At 42.0% G+C, this 22,108-nt stretch overlaps 1 long non-coding RNA gene across 1 annotated transcript in view; it reads left to right on the top strand.

Annotated features, from left to right (window-relative positions):
- Nucleotides 1–2,919, top strand: part of LOC135312280 (uncharacterized) — a 40,739-nt gene extending 37,820 nt beyond the window's left edge. Inside the window, exon 6 of the long non-coding RNA XR_010371846.1 lies at nt 2,496–2,919. This is a non-coding gene — a long non-coding RNA (uncharacterized LOC135312280). The remainder of the gene's footprint in view (nt 1–2,495) is intronic.
- Nucleotides 2,920–22,108: the final 19,189 nt, after the last annotated feature.

The raw sequence follows: 22,108 nt of genomic DNA, 5'->3' as shown, positions 1-22,108 counted from the left end.
TCCCTGACTTTATGCAATAACTATTGATGAATTTCATTATGTTGGCCACTCTTAAGAGAATAAAGTTGACTGCATAAGCCAAATCCTAGCAGGGTTTGCTGAGAATTCACTAGTAGGTGTAGAATAAAATGAATGTACATCACAGGTGAACATAAACTACTCAGGGTGATTTGGATAAAATAAATACTTCGAGCTCTCTGTCTCCTTAGTGTTTTGTAAATTAAACCACTCTGATTTATGGTTCTGAATATATATCAAGCCTGAAGTTTACAATTTGAAAAATGCCATATTTAAATTAGTAAAATGCCATATTTAAATTATTCTAAAAAACAAAAATTTATTTTGCCTCAAGCATCATTTAGGACATACTGTTAAGTTAAATGTGTTTAAGTTAACAAGTTAAAGTTAAGTTAAACATGAAGTTAAAAATTAGGGGCCATAATATTGGATGGCACAGCCTGAAGGACTACTGTGTTTCTATCTGGAGAAAATACTGATTAAAATGTAGACCAAAATATCCATGAAACATGCTAAGTGCTTCCCTCACAGTACTCTCTGAGTTGTTAATGTCATGATCTTCTTGAAAAAACTCCTGTTGGGGACTTTCTCCTCACTTCAAAAAAGGAACAAAGTGCAGGGGATAACTATTAACCTGGTCATTCTTGCAGCGAGGACACTGGTTAACCTCAGTTATTTGCTTCCAAGATGATGATTATATTGTCAGTGAGGGTGCTTTTCTTCTTAAAGTCACCCTGAACTCCCACTTTTTCTTGATACTTGAGGCACGCAAGTATCTCTTGAAGAACAAACCAAATGAGAATCAAGTTTAGTTAAGAAGCTTTGTGTTTGATGCTCCAAAATCAAGAATTGTTTAGAATGCCATGGACAGTGGTCATTAACACCATTTCCAAAGGAAATAATGATGTGGATGCATTGCAGTTCCTTACCAGTAGCACACCTGCATGGCAGGCTTCAGACTTTAGAGTTAACAGGTTATAATTAAAGCCAACGCTGCATCACTAAGAGGCAGTATGGTCTACCAGAGACCTGAGTTTTAGCCTAGGCTGTCCAACTGATCTGCCATCCTGACTGAGTCACTTCATCCCTCTTATCCTCCTACTCTTTGTTTCTTCACGCTGTGAATGTTATGGCAGAAAAGGGCTAAGGAACCTGCAAGGAGAATTCATCCATGTTGTGGGTTGTGGATTGCTGATGGCCATATACTGTCTTTGGGAATGGGCAAGGAGCAGCTTATAAGATGAACAAATAGTTCTGGTAGCAGCATTTTTCTCTCTGGCTATTCTGGGATGCTGCAGCTGCTACCTGTCACGTGACAAGGACATCTCTGGGCATGGGAGGGGTACAGGCTATGAAGCATGGCCATGAAAGCCACTAGAAGCCAGGTGTCCCATCTGGCTTGTGCTCTGTCTTATTCTGTGCCTCTTATTTGGACTGCTGTGGTACAAATAGTTGGTAATTTATGAACAAAAGATCTGACAAATGCTGAACCCTCCCTGTGGGAAGTGTTTTACTCCAGCATAAGGACCCTTGAACTGATTCTGTGATATATGTGGCCCAGAAGTACCTGTACCTCCAATTACATGTGCGCATAGTGTCTAAGCTGAATTCTGTATTTAATCAGTCATGTAAATCATACTGATTTCCAGGTATCGATATTACACATGAACAAATTTGTGATGAAGGAGTATATAGAAAAGAAGGATATCCTTGAAGAGAGATGCAAAAGTTCAGAACTGCCTCTCTGAAAGAAAATGTCAGACAAAGAACACACTACTTAGGCTAAGCAAAATGGGCTAATTTAGCTCGAAGAAGACAGAAGTTCAAAATATCTTCAGTAGTACTAATAAGGAAAATGGAATTTCCATTCACAGGAAATCCTAGCATATCAAAAATAATACTATGCTCTTAGTATAAAGAAGACACATTTTCAGGTCCTGAAAAATAAATAAAACCCCCTTTTTTATTCTTTTCAATCTGAAATAGCTTCTTGAAAACACAGAGACACATGGAAGAAATCAAAGCTTTTCATTTATAACATTTATAATGCTAATATATGTATATGTTAAATATAATATATGGATCCATGCAGTTATATGCTTATTTTAAAAGAAACATGTAAATATAATTAAATAACTTATAATCTCTAAGTTTAACATAGTCAAATTGAAGGAGACTGTTTTGGATGTACTGAAGTACATGAAAAAGTAGAAATTACTCTTTTCACTTGTTTCTCATTTTGCTTTTATCAAAATCAACAGGCTCCCATGACCTTTTTCCTTTTTTTTTTTTTTTTTCTTTTGAAGAGTCATCTGTTACATTGAGAACATTTTGTTCAGCTCTGCACTTGAAACCTTCTTTTCTTGGCTGGTAATTTTTCCTAGAAGCACCAAATCCCTTTTACCAGGCTTCTGTGTGCAGATAAGCCACTGGACAAATATTAACTAATTCTTTTTGCCTATCTCTTGTTCCATCAGAAGTCTCGAAAAAGCAAAGGATACTTTTCCTTCAGCACAATGGATCTGGCAGGACATCATTAACCTGGACAGGAGTGTCAAGCCAACTTGTACCACTGCAAAGCAAATTCACAGTCAACACATTCTGCAAAGCTGACTAGAGCAATTCTGCACAGCTACACTGATCTGATAGTGGTAGCCCACTTAATCTTTTTCGATAGCTGCCCACAAATATCAACAGAAAAGGATAGAGGTCAGTTTGGATGTACAGGGAGAAAGAGAGCTCAAAAGCAATCTGTGGCTGTTGAAAGAAGTTGTTCTTTGGTTACTTGAAACAAATATTTAAACCTCTGGATTACAGAATTTACAAGGTTGAATAAGCATATACAGCAGCTTCACCAAAGCCAGATTTTTCCTTCCTCTCATTTAATACTCAATAAAAACGTTACACACACACAATCTATCTTGTGCATTTTGAAAGCATGTGGGTGTATGGCTAACAGACCACACAGATGTTTCAGCAGAGGTTGTTTCTTCCTAACTCTCTCCTTTATTTTTTTCTTCCCCTCTCTTTTTGGCCATGGTTGCAGAAGGAGTAGATAGGGAGAAAAAGATTAATAAAAAGACAAGGTTGGAGAATTTTTGTTTATTGCCCAGAACAAGTTCACTTTATAGCCTCAGCTGACCTCATCTGAATTAAAAATGCTTCCCTTAAAAAAGGTTTCCACAGAAAAACTAGGCAAGATGGTCTTAAAATAGGGTTGAGTTGGTCCAAGTGATGGCCGTGGGATGCTTGGTCTCCTGCCCATGACTGGGGTACTGCCTTAGTGCTACCCAGCGCTAGCCCGCAGACTAGCTCAGTGCGTTGCTGCTGACTGCTTCCATAACCAACACAATGTGTCTGCAAAGTGCAAACACTGGACAGCCCTGAAATGAACAGATGCAATTTTACAAGTCATGTAAAATGATATGAAAAACCCTCATGAGGAAGAAATGTACAACATTGGCTTTTATGGGAACACGATCAAGCCCCAGATAGCCTTAGAAGAGATCCAATGCATAAACCATAAACTACAGTTAAGTATTATGGAAGAACTGACAGGTCCTTTATTAGGAAGGTTTAGAGTCAGGTCTGGTACGGAACTGTGTTCTCATGATTATGGAGGCTCATAAAGTCCTAACACTGTTCCTAAACCTGGAAAAGTTCAGCTGTGATGCCCTTCACATAGTCTTATTTCATTATTAAGCACAGATGCTAAAATCTTGGCCCAGATAATGGCAGATAGATTAACTAAATAACTCCCACACCTATAAATTCTTAGACCAAGTGGGGTTTGTATGTGGGAGTTGAGCTGAGGAGACTATTTAGCCTTCTGTATTACACAAAGCATTAGAGAAAGCCAGATTTAACAGGGCAAATGAAAAGGAAAAAAAAAAAAAAAAAGGCATTTAGCTGTGTGCAACGGCTTTCCTCATCACAGTATTAAAAACAAACAAACTTTGGAAGACAATTTATTGCCTAAATTAAAACTCTTCATGCCTCCCTGCTAGGTAATGTTTAAAGGATGTAATTCATTCTCCTCATTCAATGTAGACTGAGAAAATGAGGCAAATTTGTCACTTATTCAGTACAGTTTGATTGGATGATCATTTTTTTAACAGCTTCATGTATGGAGTTTGGCATCAAAGAAAAAGCGGTAGCATGAATTGTCACAAAGAGTTTTGAAGCATTTTGGATTTTAATTCCTTGAGAAAACAATGCTGGAATTTACAAATGAGGAGTTGTAGGGGTAGTCTCACTGTAAGACCTAAAGTATTAGGGAGTGTATTTAGCCACATGTGTTAACATCTGTCTGTTCTCCTTAAGGGGTTCTTGGAAAAGTAAAAGGAAAAAATTCAGGACATAGAGATGTATGTTATTTTGTGTAACACAGGAGTACCTATGGAATCAAGACCAATGTCTAATTGACTCCAATAATCCTGTGTGACAGACACTGAGGGATGGTCCTTACTCCAATGAGTTCACTTTCTGACTAGAGAACACATTTGTTAGAAAGGGAGCAGACAGTAGAGGGACTTGATGATCCTAGAGGTCTTTTCCAACATTAATGATTCTATGACCCTATGACTTAGTTACTCAAAAGCCTTAACCCAACAGCATCAAAGCTGAAGTTAAAACCAAAGTCGTAAGTCCCAAGCGATGTCTGCAGTAACATCTAGCTACACACAGGTTCATGCCCACGTTTTGGGCATCACTGGGGCATTACTACATCATACCCTAGTTTTCCTCCAAACATGTAGATCTATCACAATCCATTTTTACAGGTATGCACAGTTGCTGCAAGCTGCAGGCAAGGATATTGAAAGGAGTGGCTGATACACTATAGAGACCTCGACGGCTGGAGAAATGAGCTGACAGGAACCTCATGAAGTTTAACAAGGGGAAGTACAAAGTCCTGCACCTGGGAGAGAACAACCCCATGCACCTATAAGCATTTGCTAAGTTGCATGAAAGACACACTTGATTTTAATGGAAGAGCAAGAAACAAAGGCTCAGTCTGAACAAAATTAAGTCTGGGTGCAAAGGATGGTGTTAACAGATACGGTAACAGGTAGCATTTGAATTGCTCCAGCAGCTGCCCAGTCAGTCAGAGACGAACGCAGCAGCGACAACACTAAGTTCCACAGCCGGGCGCTAGATTGGGGTGGACAAGCGGGTTCCCGGAGCCAGGGAGGTCCGAGGAAGCGCAGAGCAGCCTGGCAGCTCTCTCGAGGGAGGCTGAAGTGGCCTGGGCGCTGCCACGAGCAACGGCAGGAGATTTACACGGCCCCAGGGAGCATGAGCGGCCAGGGGTGCGTGGACAGGACGGGCAGCCAGGGCGTGGCATGGCACCCATCTGCCGACCTGACAGGGAGTCGCGAGAGGTTTGCTGTCTTCTGGGAGGTAAGATCTGAGACATCAATGAGAGGGTGCCACAGCTTGTCAAAAGAGCTGATTACTATCCTCTGCTACTCTTCCATGTGGGCACACATGATGCTGCAGGCCAGAGTCTGGGCAGAACTAAGCAAGACTATAAAGCCCTGGAAAAGCAACTGAAAAATATTGGTGTCCAAGTTATCTTCTCCTCCATACTACCTTTTGGAGGAAAATGGGTGACTAGAAATAGGCAAATGATACAGATCAACTCCTGGTTACATGGCTGGTGTCGACATGAGAGTTTTGGCTTTTATGACAATTGGACGTTCTTCAACAACCATAGACTGCTAGGGAGGGATGGACTCCACCTGTCTGGAAGAGGCAAGGGAACCATTGGCAGCAGGCTGGCAAACTTGGCGAGGAGGGCTTTAAACTGAGGAACATGGGGGGAGGGGGACAAACTGGCAGTGCTAATGCCATCACACACAATGGGGGAATAAGACGGGACAACCTGAGCAGTGATAAAGGTGCCGTGGTGGCCTCATGCGATTGCAACCAGGAGACTGACTACCTCAAGGGTTTGCACAGCTGTAGTGGGTCCTCATACACCCCTCCAGGGAAACCTGTGTGCTCAAGCACCTTTCTGAAATGCCTGTACACCAATGCATGCAGCGTGGGGAATAAACAGGAGGAACTATAGGTCTGTGTGCATTCGCAGGGCCATGATCTCATTGCAATCACAGAGACACGGTGGGAGAGCTCACATGACCAGAATGTGGTCATGGATGGCTACAGGCCTTTCAGGAAAGACAGACCAGCAAGGTGAGCTGGGGGAGTTGCTCTTTATGTGAGGGAGCAACTGGAATGCATCGAGATCTGCCTTGGAGTGAAAGGAGAACAAGTTGAGAGCTTGTGGGTAAAAATTAAGGGACAGCCAAATATGGGTGACACTGTTGTGGGCATTTGCTACAGGACACCTGATCAAGAAGAGGAAGTTGATGAAGCCTTCTACAGACAGCTGGAAGTAGCCTCACAATTGCAGGCCCTCATCCTCATGGGGGTCTTCAACCACCCTGATATTTGCTGGAAAAGCAACACAGTAAGCCATGCATGATCCAGAAGGTTCCTGCAAAGCATCGAGGACAACTTTTTGATGCAAGTGGTGGAGGACCCAATGAGGCGAGATGTGCTGCTCGACCTTATCCTAACAAACAAGGAAGCTCTGGTTGAGAATGTGAGAGTTAGAGGTAACCTTGGCTGCAGTGACCATGAGATTGTCGAGTTTAGGATACTGCAAGGTAGAAGCAGGGCTATGAGTTGAGTTAAAACCTTGGACTTCAAGAGGGCCAACTTTGGCCTCTTCAAAGACCTGTTAGGAGGAATCCCATGGGTTAGGGCTCTGGAAGGCAGGGGGGTCCAAGAGAGCTGGACAGTATTCAAGGACCACTTCCTCCAAGCTTAAGATCGGTGCATCCCCAGGAAGGAGTAGTCAGGCAGAGGAGCCAGGAGACCTGCACGGATGAGCAAAGAGCTTCTAGAGAAACTCAAATGGAAGAGGGAGGTTCACAGTATGTGGCAAAAGGGACTGGCCACTTGGGAGGAATATAGGAATGTTGTCAGGGTATGCAGAGATGCGATGAGGAAGGCCAAGGCCCACCTGGAATTAAGTCTGGCAGTGCATGTCAAAGATAACAAGAAGGGCTTCTTTAAACACATCAGCAGTAAAAGGAAGACTGGGGACACAGTGGGCCCACTGCTGAACAAGGAAGGGGCTTGGCAGTGCAGGATGCAGAGAAGGCGGAGTTACTGAATGCCTTCTTTGCCTCGGTCTTTACTGCTAAGGCTGGTCCTCAGGTATCCCAGCCCCCAGAGAAGAGAGGATAAATCTGGAGAAAGGAAGGCTTACCACTGGTTGAGAATTGGATCAGAAATCACCTATGCAAACTGGATCCTTGCAAATCCAATCTATGGGCCCCAATGGGATGCACCTGCGAGTGCTGAGGGAGCTGGTGGATGTTCTTGCTGAGCCACTCTCCATCATCTTTGAAAGATCATGGAGGGCAGGAGAGGTGCCCGAGGACTGGAGGAAAGCAAATATCACTCCAATCTTCAAGAAGAGCAAGAAGGAGGACCCGGGCAACTATAGGCCAGTCAACCTCACCTCCATCCCTGGAAAGGTGATGGAGCAGGTCATTCTGGAGGTCATCTCCAGGCATGTAGAGGACATGAAGGTTATCAGAAACAGTCAACATGGATTCACCAAAGGAAGACCATGCTTGAACAACCTGATAGTCTTCTATGATGGCGTGACTGGCTGGGTCGACAAAGGGAGAGCAGTGGATGTCTACCTTGACTTCAGCAAGGCTTTTGATGCTGTCTCCCATAGTATCCTCACAGGCAAGCTAAGGAAGCGTGGGTTGGATGAGAGGACAGTGAGGTGGACAGAGAACTGGCTCAACAACAGAGCTCAGAGGGTCGTGATCAACAGGACAGAGTCTGGATGGAGGCCTGTCACTAGTGGTGTTCCCCAGGGGTCTGTGCTGGGTCCAATCCTGTTCATCACATTCATCAATGACCTGGACCATGGGATAGAGTGTAACCTCAGCAAGTTTGCTGATGATACTGATCTGGGAGGAGTGGCTGATACACCAGCAGGCTGTGCTGCCATCCAGTGAGACCTGGACAGGCTGGAGAGCTGGGCCAAGGGGAACCTCATGAAATTCAACAAGAGCAAGTGCAAGGTCCTGCCCCTGGGGAGGAGCAACCCCATGCACCAGTACAGGTTGGGGCTGAACAACTGGAAAGCAGCTCTGTTGAGAAGGTCCTGGGAGTGTTGGCAGGCAGACCCAAGAGGAAGAGCCCAGCAGGACTGACCAGAGTGAGCAGCAGTACACTAGGAGACACCTTCTCCTCAGCTCAGGTGCCATAGTAAAGGCTCTGGGCCTGAGCTGTAGGGTCAGAAGCAGTAGCTGGGAAGACTGGCCAGGAGTGAATTTCACCTTTGTAGTAGATGCACTGTTTTCTCTTATACCGCAAAGTAAGCGTGGTCTTGTTGGTACAAGTCACAAGTGCAAGGACAAGAAGGCAATCACAAACATTAGTGACACACAAACGTGTGTCAAGCAGATTGTGCTTGACTGACCTGATTGCCTCCAGTGATGAAATGTCTATTTGTGTTGATGAGGAGAGAGTGGTGGATAAAATGTGCTTGATTTCACTAAGACTTCTGACCCATCTCCACAGTCCTCTCATCTGGAAGCTGAGGATTTATGCTCCACTAGATGTCATGAAAGCTGCCTGGACTGTCATTCTCAAAGGCTACCTATCAATGTCTTGACAGTCACCAGCTGGTCAGTAACAAATAGAATCAATGAACTGGATAATAAGACAGAATGAATCCTTAGCAATTTTGAAGATGTTAAGAAATTAGGAGTAGTTGACACACTGACAGGCAGAGCTTCATCTGGGATGGACCTTGATAAATCTGAAGATAGGGCTTACAAAAAATGTTATGAATATCAATGAAGTGCCATGTTCTGCACTTGGCTGGGACAGCCCCAAGCATCAGTACACTGACTGCCTAGGAGAAGCCTGGTGAAAAGAAGAAGTAGACACCAGACTGAATATGAGCCAACAGGGAGCTCTCCTTGCAAATAAGGCAAACCACATACTGGGCAGCACTAGGAGGATTGTGTCCAGCAGATCAACTTATAGTCTTCCTCTGCACACCTGGAATACTGTGTCCCAATGTGGATGCCTCCCACCCCCAAGTTCAAGAGAGATGTGCAGAAACTGGAGCTGATCCAGCAGAGAGCTACCAAAATGGTCCAGGGGTTAGAGGACATAGCATACAAGAAGCTGAGAGAACTGTCCTTGGTTTATCTGATGAAGAGAAGGCCATGGAGTGAATAGTCATACTGTACAACAATTTGAAAGGTAACAAAGAGGTAACAAAGACGATGTAGTCAAACTCTTCTGAGTAGAAGTAGATGGTATAACAATGGGCAAAGGTCACAAGACGTGGCTGGAGAGGTTCAGATCAGACAGGGAAAAGCTTTACTAGGAGGGCAGAACTGGAGCAGGTACCCAAAGATGTTGCAAAATCACCATCCTTGGGGATATTCATTACTTGGTTAGACAAAGCCATAGCTGACAGCAGGTGTTGGCTATAGTCCTGTATGAGAGAGAGGCTGGTCCCAATTAACTCCAATCAGTTTCTCTGTGATTCTGTGAAACCCATCGTAAATTCTAATTCATTTCATTCTGTAATAATTACTAATAAAGAAAACCCACTGATTGGTGACTTTACTTTGCTGTTTATAGAAAACGTAATTACCATATTTGTTTAGCTTTCTTTTGTCTAATGATCATTTAAGCTATTTATTTTGCTGCTCTGCATACTTCTAGTTCAATTGATAAGTGCATATGGCTATATTTAGCAAAGGCTGTAACTGTATTAACAGCCTCATCCACCTGACATGGTTATCTTTCACATGAGGCAGCACATCATGGTCCTGATGACTCATTGTCATTGAAGATATTTCTGTCCAAATTACTTATGCCATTTCACATGGTTACTGAGCAGCCCTGCAGAAAGGGATCTGGGTGTGATGATAGACAGCAGGCTCAGTATGGGTCAGTCATGTGCCCTGGCGGCCAAGAGGGCAAACTGCGGTCTGGGGGGCATCAAACGCAGCATAAGCAGCCAGTCAAAAGAGGTGATTATCCCACTGTATCCAGCATTGGTGGGCCTCAATTTCAATACTGTGTGCAGTTCTGGGCCCCACAATTTAAGAAGGATGTTAAAGCCCTTGTATGCGTCCAGAGGAGGGCAACAAAGCTGGTGGTAGGGCTGGAAGGCATGTCCTATGAGGAGTGACTAAGGACTTTGTGTTTGCCTAGTTTGGAAAAAAGGAGGCTGAGGGGTGACTTCATTGCTCTCTACAGCTCCCTGAGGTGGGAAAGTGGAGGGGGAGGTGCTGATCTCTTCTCCCTGTCATCCAATGGTAGGACGCATGGGAACAGTTCAAAGCTGTGTCAGGGGAAGGTTCATATTGGACATTAGGAGGTAGTTACTGAGAAGAGTTCAAGAACTGGAACAGGCTTCCTAGAGAGGTGGTTGATGCCCCAAGCCAGTCAGTGTTTAAGAGGCATTTGGACAATGCCCTTAACAACATGCTTTAACTTTTGGTCAGCCTCAAATTGGTCAGGCAGTTGGACTAGATGATCATTGTAGGTCCCTTCCAACCGAAATATTCTATTATAGTCTGGTCTATTCTGTATGAGTCTTCATCTCTTCTCATAAACTGTCACACACAGCAATTGTTTTCATATGTATTAAAAGTTACACAGAATGGTCCCCCTTTGAACTGAAATCTCATTAGCAGGGACCAAAACAATCTTTGAAAACATAAAGTAGAGGAAGAAATAGAAAGGCAAAGAAACACAACCACACATATATGAAATACATGCTGATATTTCTTGAGGTTTGCTGATTCCCAACAGAAAGGTGCCTCTCCACAAGACCATGTAACTACTGATGATGATGCTGTGAAGTAACTACTATACTTCTTCCCTGAGCTGGCTTTCTATCAGCAGAGGATGAGTTTTTGTGCAGAGTCTGTTATAAGCATAAAGTAGTTTGGGATTCTCAGGAAGGCGAAAAGTAAAATTCATTATAAAGTTTGAGGCATTGACTTGAGTGCTGAAGCACTTATTAACGACCTGATTCAGATCTAAAGAATCTCTCCAACAAAGGAGACTCTTCTGCCAATGAAGCACAATTTTAGACTCATAGCTTGTATACACAGGGAAAATTACCAGCATAATTATGCCAGTATAATTATCCTAGCTTAGCTACGCCAATAAAATTCTCCCTCTATGGACACTGCTGTCCCAATACAAAAATACTTCTTTTCTATGGAGATCATCTCAACAAAATGTAAATCAGGACATTTATCTTGAGATAAGAAGGGCATGGAAAGTTTAACTGGCAGGATATACTGGGATAACCATACCAGTATAGTTAGCCATTTCCATATAGGCATCTTTCAGTTCACAGGAGTGTGAGATTGTGTCTTCTTGATGAAAGCTCTGGGTTTAAGTGTTTTCACATTGCTTCATCTACTGAAGTCAGAATAAATAATTATAAAAGAGAATCAGCTCAGTAATAGGATCTGATAAGCATATATCTCTGCTCAGCAAATTGCTGTGCTTGCCTCATTAGGATTAACCACCCTGCAGACAAAGAAGCCAAGTCACAGCTTCTAAGGATGCAGTGCCAGATGGAGGTTCCTATTCAAAAAATGTCTCAGGAGATGTCTTGGCATCTGTTATTGAAAACTGTATGGGTAAAACCTTAAGAACCACTCCTAAAAAGGGGCAAACAGATGCTGGTGAAGCTTTTGTGAGGATCTCACAAAGAAATTCTAGAAGTTCATATTTTTTAGCTGAGCTACTGCATTTCAGAAGTATGCATTACACAGACCCATAGCCTGATGAAAACCCTTTACCTGGATCTTCATGAGTAAAGCCTTCAGAGTTTTGCCATTAAAGCTTTGTTGGCTCAACTCTGCCCTGTGGTTAGTCACGGAGACTCATAGCTCTTTAAGATCAGTCATGTTAAGAATTTTGTTAGGCACTGAGAATCACTCCTGCAATGTGTGAAAGAAAGAAGCAGGAAGGACACTGTACTACCTGGTTTTCCCCTACTGCTTTTACAGAAACCACTCCAATACAAGACTGAAGGTCTCAGAACAGCCACCATCCCTGATTTTTGCACAGGAACAGGAACAATTTCGGTCAGGGACTTATGAGAAACATCAACTCCATTTGCCCTCTGTGGGTGCACCTACACAGGCAACATAATGTGGATTTGAATCTAATCTCAAATTCTGGCTCCTCTGGTTAGTATGCACTCAGGTATTGACTTAAGCCAAGGTCTAGAGTGCAGTAGAGCAAGAGCCAAAAGGAAAAGGCCAGCGGGACTAAGCAGAATGGACAGCAGTGCATCAGGAAACACCTTCTCCTCAGCTCCTCTCAAGTGCCACATGAGGGCTCCAAGCCTGGGCTGAAGCAGGACTAGCATCCAGCAAAGGAGCAGGCCATGGGATCGAGCATATTTAAACTCATTCTTAGGTTAATCCTTTGTGTAAGGCACAGCCTGTGAGAAATGGAAGAATTAAAACCAAGGCACTGAAAGTACAACGAAAAACTATCTCCAGCCTTTGTGAGTGGTATGCTTAGTCTCCAAGAAGTACGTTTGATGGACCTTGCTCAAAGGCCTGGCTGACTAAGAAGGCAACACTCAAATTTACTGGTCTGAATTTAAGAAAATGGTATCACGCTTTCCTCATCATTATCAGTGTAGGGCCTGACCCACAGAAGTGACCATCTGCTTCCCAGAAGATGCCCACAGAGGTCTGCCCAACTCTCAGGGCATGCTAAATTCCTCACCAGATGAGGCATCCCTACTCCCTTTTGTAATTCATGATCCAAGACTCCTCTGTTCAGGATTGCTCAGCCACTAGATGTCTCTGCATACTACAGGGCAAAGCAGAGAAGATGAGCTTCAGGCCAAATCCAAAGAAAAAGCCAGAGAGCAAGCAGCATGAAAGCCTCCCTGTTTGTGTGTCAGATCTATGCCTGGATGATATAGCAATGGAATTATTTTCTCTTGCTGACAAATTGTGTAGTTGTGAGCATACCTCAAGGAACGTGCTCCTTACACGTCCTGGCTTGAATTAGTGAGCTGGAATTTGGGAATATCCACAGAAAAAGCAGGAAGAAAAATCTTGTCCCCTTAAATATCTGAAGAGGCAGATCCACACTCCAATTTCTCCAAAAGAAGCTTTTCTAAACTAATCAGCTTCATCATCCCAGCAGCCTGTCCCAGAGTGGAAGGAAAGCCTACAGCAAAGGCTCTTATCTATTCTTTCCATTGGGTAGGTCATAAAAGGGCAGTAAGTGTTCCCTCTGATCCTTTCCGTGTGTTAGTTCTGCCATGTGTTCTCATATACACTGTTATTTTCTAACAATATTCTTGTGTTCAGGACTTGTATTTAGCTCATCAGCACTTTGGGGCATGTAAGGTCAAGAGCCATATAAATAGGTTGTGCAAATCTGATGGGGTCTGCAACAAATGCCAGTCTGTGACCTAACTTTAGAGGTAGAAATCAATAGATGAAGAATGTGTTCAAGTGGCTGCAGGAATCCAGGAATCTTTTATCTTTTGCCTGACAAAAAACCTCTTTGGCTTGTGAGAGCAGGGCCTGTACCACTACACAAGTGCTGGAGCCAAACTTTGAGGGGGAAAAAAACCCACTTTTTTTGTTGTTGTTGTTGCCTGAAATACCAACATTGTTTTACAGACCCAGCACCACAAGTTGCTGACATCAGAGCTAGGCTGGCAAGCTGTGCTAATACAGAGACTGAACAGCAACAGTACCCAGACACAACTGTGGATGTCAGCTTGGAAATGCTCTTATTTGAAAGACTTTTTGAAAGTCAGTTTTTCTGAAAGTCTTTTGAAAGGACCTAATTTTTAGAAGACAAGAACAAGATAGATGTGTCAAACTGGGCAGCCATGGAAGGAAAGCTCCATAAACTACACTTTTGACAAGCTTACCCAGATACCTCATATCCATTTTATGTTCCTAATCCCATTTTGTTTGTAAGGACCCAAGGCAGCACACGATGGGCCTGACCTGCAAACAACGATGCACTATATCTGCAAACTGAAGTTCTCTGATCGTATTAGGACCACCACACTATTTCATAGGAAGCTTTACATGTGTGAGTGAGGGAATTAAAGTACGAAATAAGAAGCTGGTACATTAAAGGAGATTTCCAATAGTATATCTTATTACTCATCACTGACTCAGCTTGATAATGTAAAGTCAATGAGAGAAGTTGCCAGCATTCCTTTGTGTTATAATCATTAAAGAGTAACCGCCAGTGTTCCCACACTTTCAACTTTTGCAAAATTGTTGCTCTTTGCCCTTTACCACATCTGTGTTTGCATAACGAAGTGGTGTACAGCTTGTCAACACCTCTTTATGCCTTACCTTCCTCCCTCCAGGGTTTTGTTTATGTGTCATCAAAGCAAATCCACTTCTGAGGATTAGAATCTCCTTTTCCATAGTATACAAAATGGATCGATAATTGCCATATTAATTCCCAAGCATGAGCTCTGAAGGAATGAAAAAGGCCTGCACAATCAAATCCAATTTTAGGAGAAACAACTCGGCTAATTGCCCCACATCCTGGGCTGTGGAGGCTCCTTTCTGGTTATGTTTGGTGTCAAGTAAAACCACCCAATACGTGGGCAGGCAGAAAGAAGACACCAGTGCTTAACCTCCAGCCAGGGTCACTGCAAGTTCCCTCACCCCCATTAGCATATGTGTTGCACTGCCTGTGGGCTCAAGTCACAGGGTGTAGGGTTGTGCCAGCCCTGCTAGCCAGAGAATCTGGGCCATGTCTGTCTTTGGTGGAATTTGGGTGCCTAGGGCCATATTCAGTCACCTCCTTTGCACCCAAGTCCCTGCACTCTCCTTTCCCATTGGCATCTATCAACAGCTCTCTGCTCTGTGCCTTGCTTACATCTGCTGAATCATTCTTCACTTCTCATCAAGTAGGTGCAGGGATTGCAATGAATTTAGAACATCTGTGAAAACAACCTCCAGGTCCAAAGCGATGACCTGGTCTGGTATTCAGGACTGCGTGATATTGGAGCTAGTGAAAAATCTATTCAGCTTCTTGTGCTCAGAGCTCTTGAGGTGCTTCAAACTTTTCTCCTACGGGTGCTCAGGAGCAGCCAGGTTTGCTCTAATGGCATCTAAATTTTTACAGGTCAGACAATGAGGCTCTGACACACTACCTCAGAGAGGCTGGATTTATTAAATGTGCTCAGATTATGCCTAATACTGACGGCATCAAAACAACACTCACACTTCTGACTCCTGCATACATCAGGACATTTAAAGACCAGACTCCAGTACCTGTCCAGACAGATACCTTTGCCTACTGTTTCCCAGAAGTTAGCCAGATGTCCACTCAGTGTCTTTCAGAAATGAATCACACCTATAAATGTTCAGTAAACTCACTACATTGGCAATGAAGAGCAATATGTTTTTCTGTTGAGCACCTAAATTGTCCACTGCCTGCGTGGGGAATCCTGGGTGCCCAGCTTAGGTGGCATGAATCACCCTGATGGACCAGGTACTGCTAACTTTATCATACTTAAATTTGATGTCTACAGTAAAGCAGTTTAAACATAGATTTTATCCATTATTCAAACTGTAGCAGCCTATACAAGAACTGGAAGCTCTGCATTCAGTCCTTTGTAAGAAATACATGAAAGTTGGGATGGTTTCCTTGAACCTCAGACTCTGAATTTCCTTTTAGGGAAAACTTTCCTTGACAGCTCAGCTATAGTTGCTGTTCAGCAGTATTACTTCAACAGCAAGAAGACATTTTCTGGTGTTGATTTCTAAATGCTATTCCACCTCCTCTCTAAATTTCCTTTTTTGATGTTATATAGGATATTTGCATAAAATTGAGGAACTAAGCCAAATAGTTCTCTTACCACTTCAAAGCTGCTGACCTCCATGAAGCAGGACTGGTGTAAATGAGGGAAGAATCTGACGCAATAGGGTGGTTCAGTATAATTATATATCCACTGTCCAATACCACCAGAAGCCAGCTAGCTGCAGTTATGTCTGGCCAAGCCCAAGGTAAGCTTGGACTCAGCACCATACTAACACTGTCAGGCATCTTCTGGATCACAGCTGATTCATGCCCTGCTGGCTAGAATCACAGCCAGAACTTGCTTTCATCTGTGTACAACTGACTCTAGTAGACATTTCCTAAAGATGGAGTTCAGACAAGATTTTAATACAAAGGAAGTCGCAGTATGTTTCTAACACTTTTGCGTTCAAGCTGCTGGGAATCCTACTTACTGTTTGAGCTGTGACATCACAGAAAGTTGTAGTTAGGCTGGGAGGCAAAACAAATGCAGGAAATAGTTACAAAACTAAAATGGTAGTTTTGTTCTGTAAATCAGAGCGCCTCAGTTCAGTAATCAGGAGAACAGGGAAGTGGCTGAAGCAGCTGTGTTTCTCCACATTCCTTAAAACAGGTCATCCTGGTTGATGTCTCAAGGTTGTCACACAAGCAACATCCTGAGTGCTCAATATTTCAGGTGTATTTCCTAGAAAAGTTAACTGAATGTTAAATCCCTTCAGCCACCGAACAATGACAGAATTTCACGGCTTTACTATTTTGGAGTACAGCATTCTTTTGACTGCATTACTCTGTGCCTCCAACAACTGGTCATTAATTCTGATCTGTGAGCATAGTTCAGATTGATCTTAATTAATCGGATTCAAACTATATTAACACTCAATTCATCAGTGTATTTCAATATGCATAATAATACTAATAATAGATCTGGACTTAGATTTGAAATAGATCTGAGTTTCTGATACAGACTGCATGGTACAAGACCAAATGTGAATACTGTGACCAAATAAGCCAGCCTTGATGAAAATTAAAAACCAATTTTGAAATCACATGTTTATAAATAGGATGTTTGGGGATAAGGGGTGTTACTGATTCACATTATGATACAACATTTGCATTTATTTTCAATTGAATTGAGATATGACAACCTCTGTGAATGAGCAAATAGATCAAGGCTGCAAAGTTTGATTCTATGTTATTTTTTTAAGTTACATTAGACATTGTTGACTCTAAATTCTCATCGACTGTGAGCCTGGAAACCCAGTACTGCAATCAGTATGGTTCCACTGCTTACGTGCATCTGAGATCACTTGGTCTGATCTCTGTTCGAAGCTTTGGGTGAGAGACTTTTTTGGCCAATAGCTAGTCACCACAGTTACGGATCAGATAAGGTTCTTGCTCTTGACAACACTGTATATATGTGTTTGAATGTGTTCAAAATTTTAAAAATAAACTGCAGTTAGGATAAAACTGTATTCCATGTCAGTCAATAGATGTTAAATTACTGCAACCTGCTGTTTTATTGTTAGTTTAATGTCTGTTTCCAACAAATAACCTATTAATTAACTGCTAATAAATTATTCTACTTTTCCATATCTTCTTTGTATTCTACCAGGTTCCCTATATCCTGTTATTTCAGGGCATGGTCTTGATGTGCCATAGCATAATGTAACTCATAGTGACAATATCAAATGTGCTACAGCAGAATATGAAGCTGGAGAAAGGAGAGCTCACACTATGATGGCATGTAATTATTTCAGATAGCAAACTGCTGCAGGCAGAGTCTGATGTACTTTCATTAACCATGAGCGTGCATACCCTGCATGTTATCCACGGCTCAGGCAATGAGGCTTTCTTGAGGGAAGACATGCGGTCTAGAGGCTGGAGGAGAGGACTAAGTTTGGGTTTGAGTTCTCTACTTACAGTGACCTCGTGCAACCCTTTTGCATTCACTCTGATAACTGTGAAGTAGTGACAGAGAATTACTAAGCCATCCTTTTAGGGAGCATTAGCAGGCTTGACTCATCAATATCAATATTGCCTGTAAGGTTTTGGAACATAACAAGCTATTTAAGGAACACATGAACATAATAACAATAAGGATGTCAGGGAGCATCAAGAGTAGGACTGTTTCCATAACGAGAAACTGTCCTGAAGTCTCAAAGTTAGGCACCTTCTTTGTCAAGCTGAATTTCTACCTTTTGTCAGCTGATGGCCATTCATTCTCATGCCAAATATTGCCTTTAGTTGAAATGTCTCTTTCTGAACTTTATGTTGTTCCTAATCCTAGTTTGTTTTTTGGGTTTTTTTGAGAACAATGGTATCAGTGCTTCCTTATCACTACTCAAAATACCTTAGCTGCTATATAGCATTTGCCCTTTTACAGCCACATCACAGCAGTGATACCTAATTAGCCTGTGACTGACTAGTGCACACTACTCTTTCTGTTCCCTGTCCTTTTCAATAGATGCAACCACGGTTTATAGTGGAAATCCTTGTGATTATTCACTAAGCACATGACCTTGCACATCACATAGTTACTCACGCATCCATTTCTATTATCTCACTCATCGAAATTCTTCATTGCCTCCCATATTCTGATCCTTTGCTGTTTGGATCCTCTCAGCTTTGTGTCAACAGCTAATTTCATTTTCATGCTCTTATTGTTTATTTAATAGTCACTAATGAAAAACTTGGCAACATGTGTCAAGAGCAATCACTGATGTTTTATATTGGTATCTTCTTTTCATAGAGTCAGTTGATAAATTCATAGAAGAATTCAGGTTGGAAGAGACCTCTAGAGGTCCATTAGCCCCTTGTTCAAAGCACCATTAATATAAAAGTCAGATCAGGTTGCTCAGCCCATTAAATCTGTTTTCAGCATATTTACAGTGGTTTCATCTTTGCCTAATTTCTTGTGAATCCTTTTTGTCATCTTTTCTATATTAAAAATAGTTCTCATTTGGCACTATATTTAAAGGCCTAGTGAAGTCCAACAATCATAGCTCTGTGCCACTTTATTTCTCTGGAAATGAAATATTTTTATTTACTTCCCTTTTCGCTATTAATTCTGAATACCTAAAATGGGGCTTTAGCCTGTCCAGAGGTATGGAGGTTTCTTTCATATTCCCATTTTCTCTAGAGATTATGAGAATTCATGAAATGGAAAGTATGGGCCTTTGAGATCTCAGACTGCTATCATTTCTTCCCTCAAATCATATGACATAAAATTTTAATTCATATTCCTATCTTAATTATTATTCTCCCTCCTTCCTACAAATGCTGCAGTCATGCAGTCTGTTTGTCCTTAAATGAAACTGTCTGCACTGGAGACCAACTTTTCCATTCTTGACATTCTTCGTAAGTCAGCTGGAACCTACTAGGAACTTAACACCCACATGCAACGGTCTTACCCAAGTACACCATTTCTCAAACTTACCCAAAGTGTGATATTTTGGCAGAATATCATACCTATTTCAGCAATACAGGGTCATTTGGGAGAAAATATCCATGCTCAAAAAAGAAAGAAAAAAAAAGAGCCTTTCTGATCATTATCAGAGTCAGTGGATAACAAGGTTTCTAGTTTGGACTATGCTTCCTGCTGACTACCGAAATGTTTGCCAGTGCATCAAGCCAGTTCTTCCACTAGCATAAACTGCCACAGCTAGATTAAGTTAATGCCTATCAGCAGCAGGAAAAGGTGCAGCTAAATACAGGCCAAACTGTAATTGCTGTGCACAGCTAGTAAGGGTTCAGACAGCTTGAAAGAACAGCAGTGAGACCAGAAGACTTTCATCTCTATGTCACTAGTGCAACTAAATGTAGAATAGATCAATGATGATCAAAGCCTTCTGAAAGTGCCTAATAACAAACTGGTGGTGCAAGCTGTACTGCTTTGCTCAAAGTTACAAGGGCAAGTTACAGTGGCAGAACCTGGTCAGATTTAATCCTCTTTGGTGACATCAGGATTAGGGTTTTTTAAGATAAAGATCATAAACTACATGCAAAGTAGGAATAATAATGTATATTACATGGTATGAGAACACGGCTTTCTCCTCTTAGATGTGTATCCCAAATTTTTAAGAGATGTGGGTTTGAACTTGACACCAAATGCAGAATTTACAAATCATTCACGAAGCTCCTATTTGCCAGTAGTGTCCCTATCAATGCTAGTGTTCTGCTTTTGGACTTCCAATCTCAGTCTTTTGGATTTCCATTTTTTTAACAGCTGCCCATGGATCACAATCCCTTGGAGCCACCAGAGCCACCAGAGGTTGCTGATGCCCAAATCCCACTACAATACAAGCTTAGAAGGAGCTGAGAGCCAAGAGAAACAGAAATTCTGACTCTGTCATAGGGCTGGGGCAGAGTAGAAATATCTCCCAGCACAGAGGTAAGAAGTAAGCTCGTCCCTGCTTGCTAAATTGTCTGCTTGCTTAATGCCAAAAAACAGGGAGGCAGGCAAAGCTTGATAACAATGATAGCAGGTAATATGGAAAAACTACTGTAAATATGATAAAAACTAAATGCAAATTGGATGCAGTTACAGATGTGGAAGCAATAGATTGTTCGGTCAGGCGGGTTTTTTTTGTCTAAATAGCAAGCACACTGGAAATACAATTAACTTACCTTTTTCTGTAAGTACAGCTAGTACAATGCTAGACACCTATGCACAGGCAGGCACGAAATGGGATCTATTTAGCCACCAGGCAAGAGTGAAAGATTATTTGAACACTGGGGCTTGGGGTAAGCAAACAGGTGCAACATCAAACTATTTCAGACATTTCTTCAATGGATATTTTGTTCTAAATCAAAGCATACTGCCAACTAATAGGGTAAGCACAGTATATGTCAGTTAGGGAAGAAGTAGGTTAAACCAGCTGTTCATTTACTTTCTCTGTGTCAAGAGCAGGAACTCAGCAAGTTCCTTGAACTCATCATTCTCTTTTCTTTCAGCTTTACATACATGCCTTCACAATCTCCTGCTCCATTTCTTTTTTTTTTCCCCCACATACTGCAGGCAATAACTGTGAAACTCTTTAATTTAACAATATGTTCTTTGTCCTGTAACTGTTCCTGTTTTGCAACCACATAGATTATATGTATGGGCCTGTTGGAATAGTCAAACAGTTAATAAGGGTAGGGTTTGGCATGCTTTCACTATGTACAAATTCTACAATCAAGTCCTGACAGGAAAACACTGTATCTCCTGTGATTCCCAGTCCTGACTAAAATATGCAAAATATCACTACTGGGAATGATACCTATTTCCCAGAGAACCGTAATACCAGTTTTTTCTTATCAATGCATTGTTGAAAGGTATTTTGTTTATAGTTTATGCCATTTATTTTCCCAGGCATATTAGGTTTTCAAAAGCGATCCATGGTTCATTGTGCCTGTCAAAGGTACAGAGATGTTATTTCAAATTGCATTACACCCTTAATACAGTATGACTGAAAGAACTAAAGACAGACCTGTAGCAAATAACTGTATTGACCTCTGAGGTTAAACGTCCACCTGCACGAGTCTTTGGATATTCTGTTTCCACCATATACCCCCCTACTTGGGTGTAGTGTACATCCTTCAAGAAGGCAGAAATGCACTGTGCAAGGGGCACCACAGCACAGAGGTACCACAGCCGGGATTAGAAGAGCAAGGGTTTAATCTGCAGAACAACTGTATAAACTCAATTACTGATGCTGCTGATGAGACAGGATCCAGAGTGAAATACAGTATGTTCCTCTAAAGGTACATCAAGAGCAGCAGGAATACAAGGAGGGGAACACAGTAAACAAAAACCACTATATTTGTATCTAATAAAGTAAATAGTCATCAGTGTGAACTTGTACAAAGCCCAGATCTGGAAGGTAAGGAAGTAATATCTTTGCATAATCCCTTTTTACACAAGAAAGGTATTTAAAACCCTTCATGTGGGCTTGGGCCTTGAACCTGAAGACTTACTGAAGCAGAATCTGAAGAAAGAATTCAAATGTGAATTTTCTGCTCTTTAAAAATTACCTTTTAGACATAGAAGCTCAAAAGACTTGGAATTCTTGCTCTGACCTCAGAAGACTTTAAGAAAATGGTTACTTACTCAAACCACTGGAATGCACAGGAGCAATCTGTCTCATGAAGTTCATGGTCAGCTCAAAACCAGAAGGTAAGAAAACCCAGTCAAACATTTTATACCTCTACA

The sequence above is a fragment of the Phalacrocorax carbo genome, chromosome 2 (genome assembly GCF_963921805.1).
Source record: "Phalacrocorax carbo chromosome 2, bPhaCar2.1, whole genome shotgun sequence".
Classification (NCBI taxonomy): domain Eukaryota; kingdom Metazoa; phylum Chordata; class Aves; order Suliformes; family Phalacrocoracidae; genus Phalacrocorax; species Phalacrocorax carbo.
The sequence above is the reverse complement of the archived record's forward strand: the minus strand, read 5'-3'. Positions and strand labels throughout refer to the sequence as shown.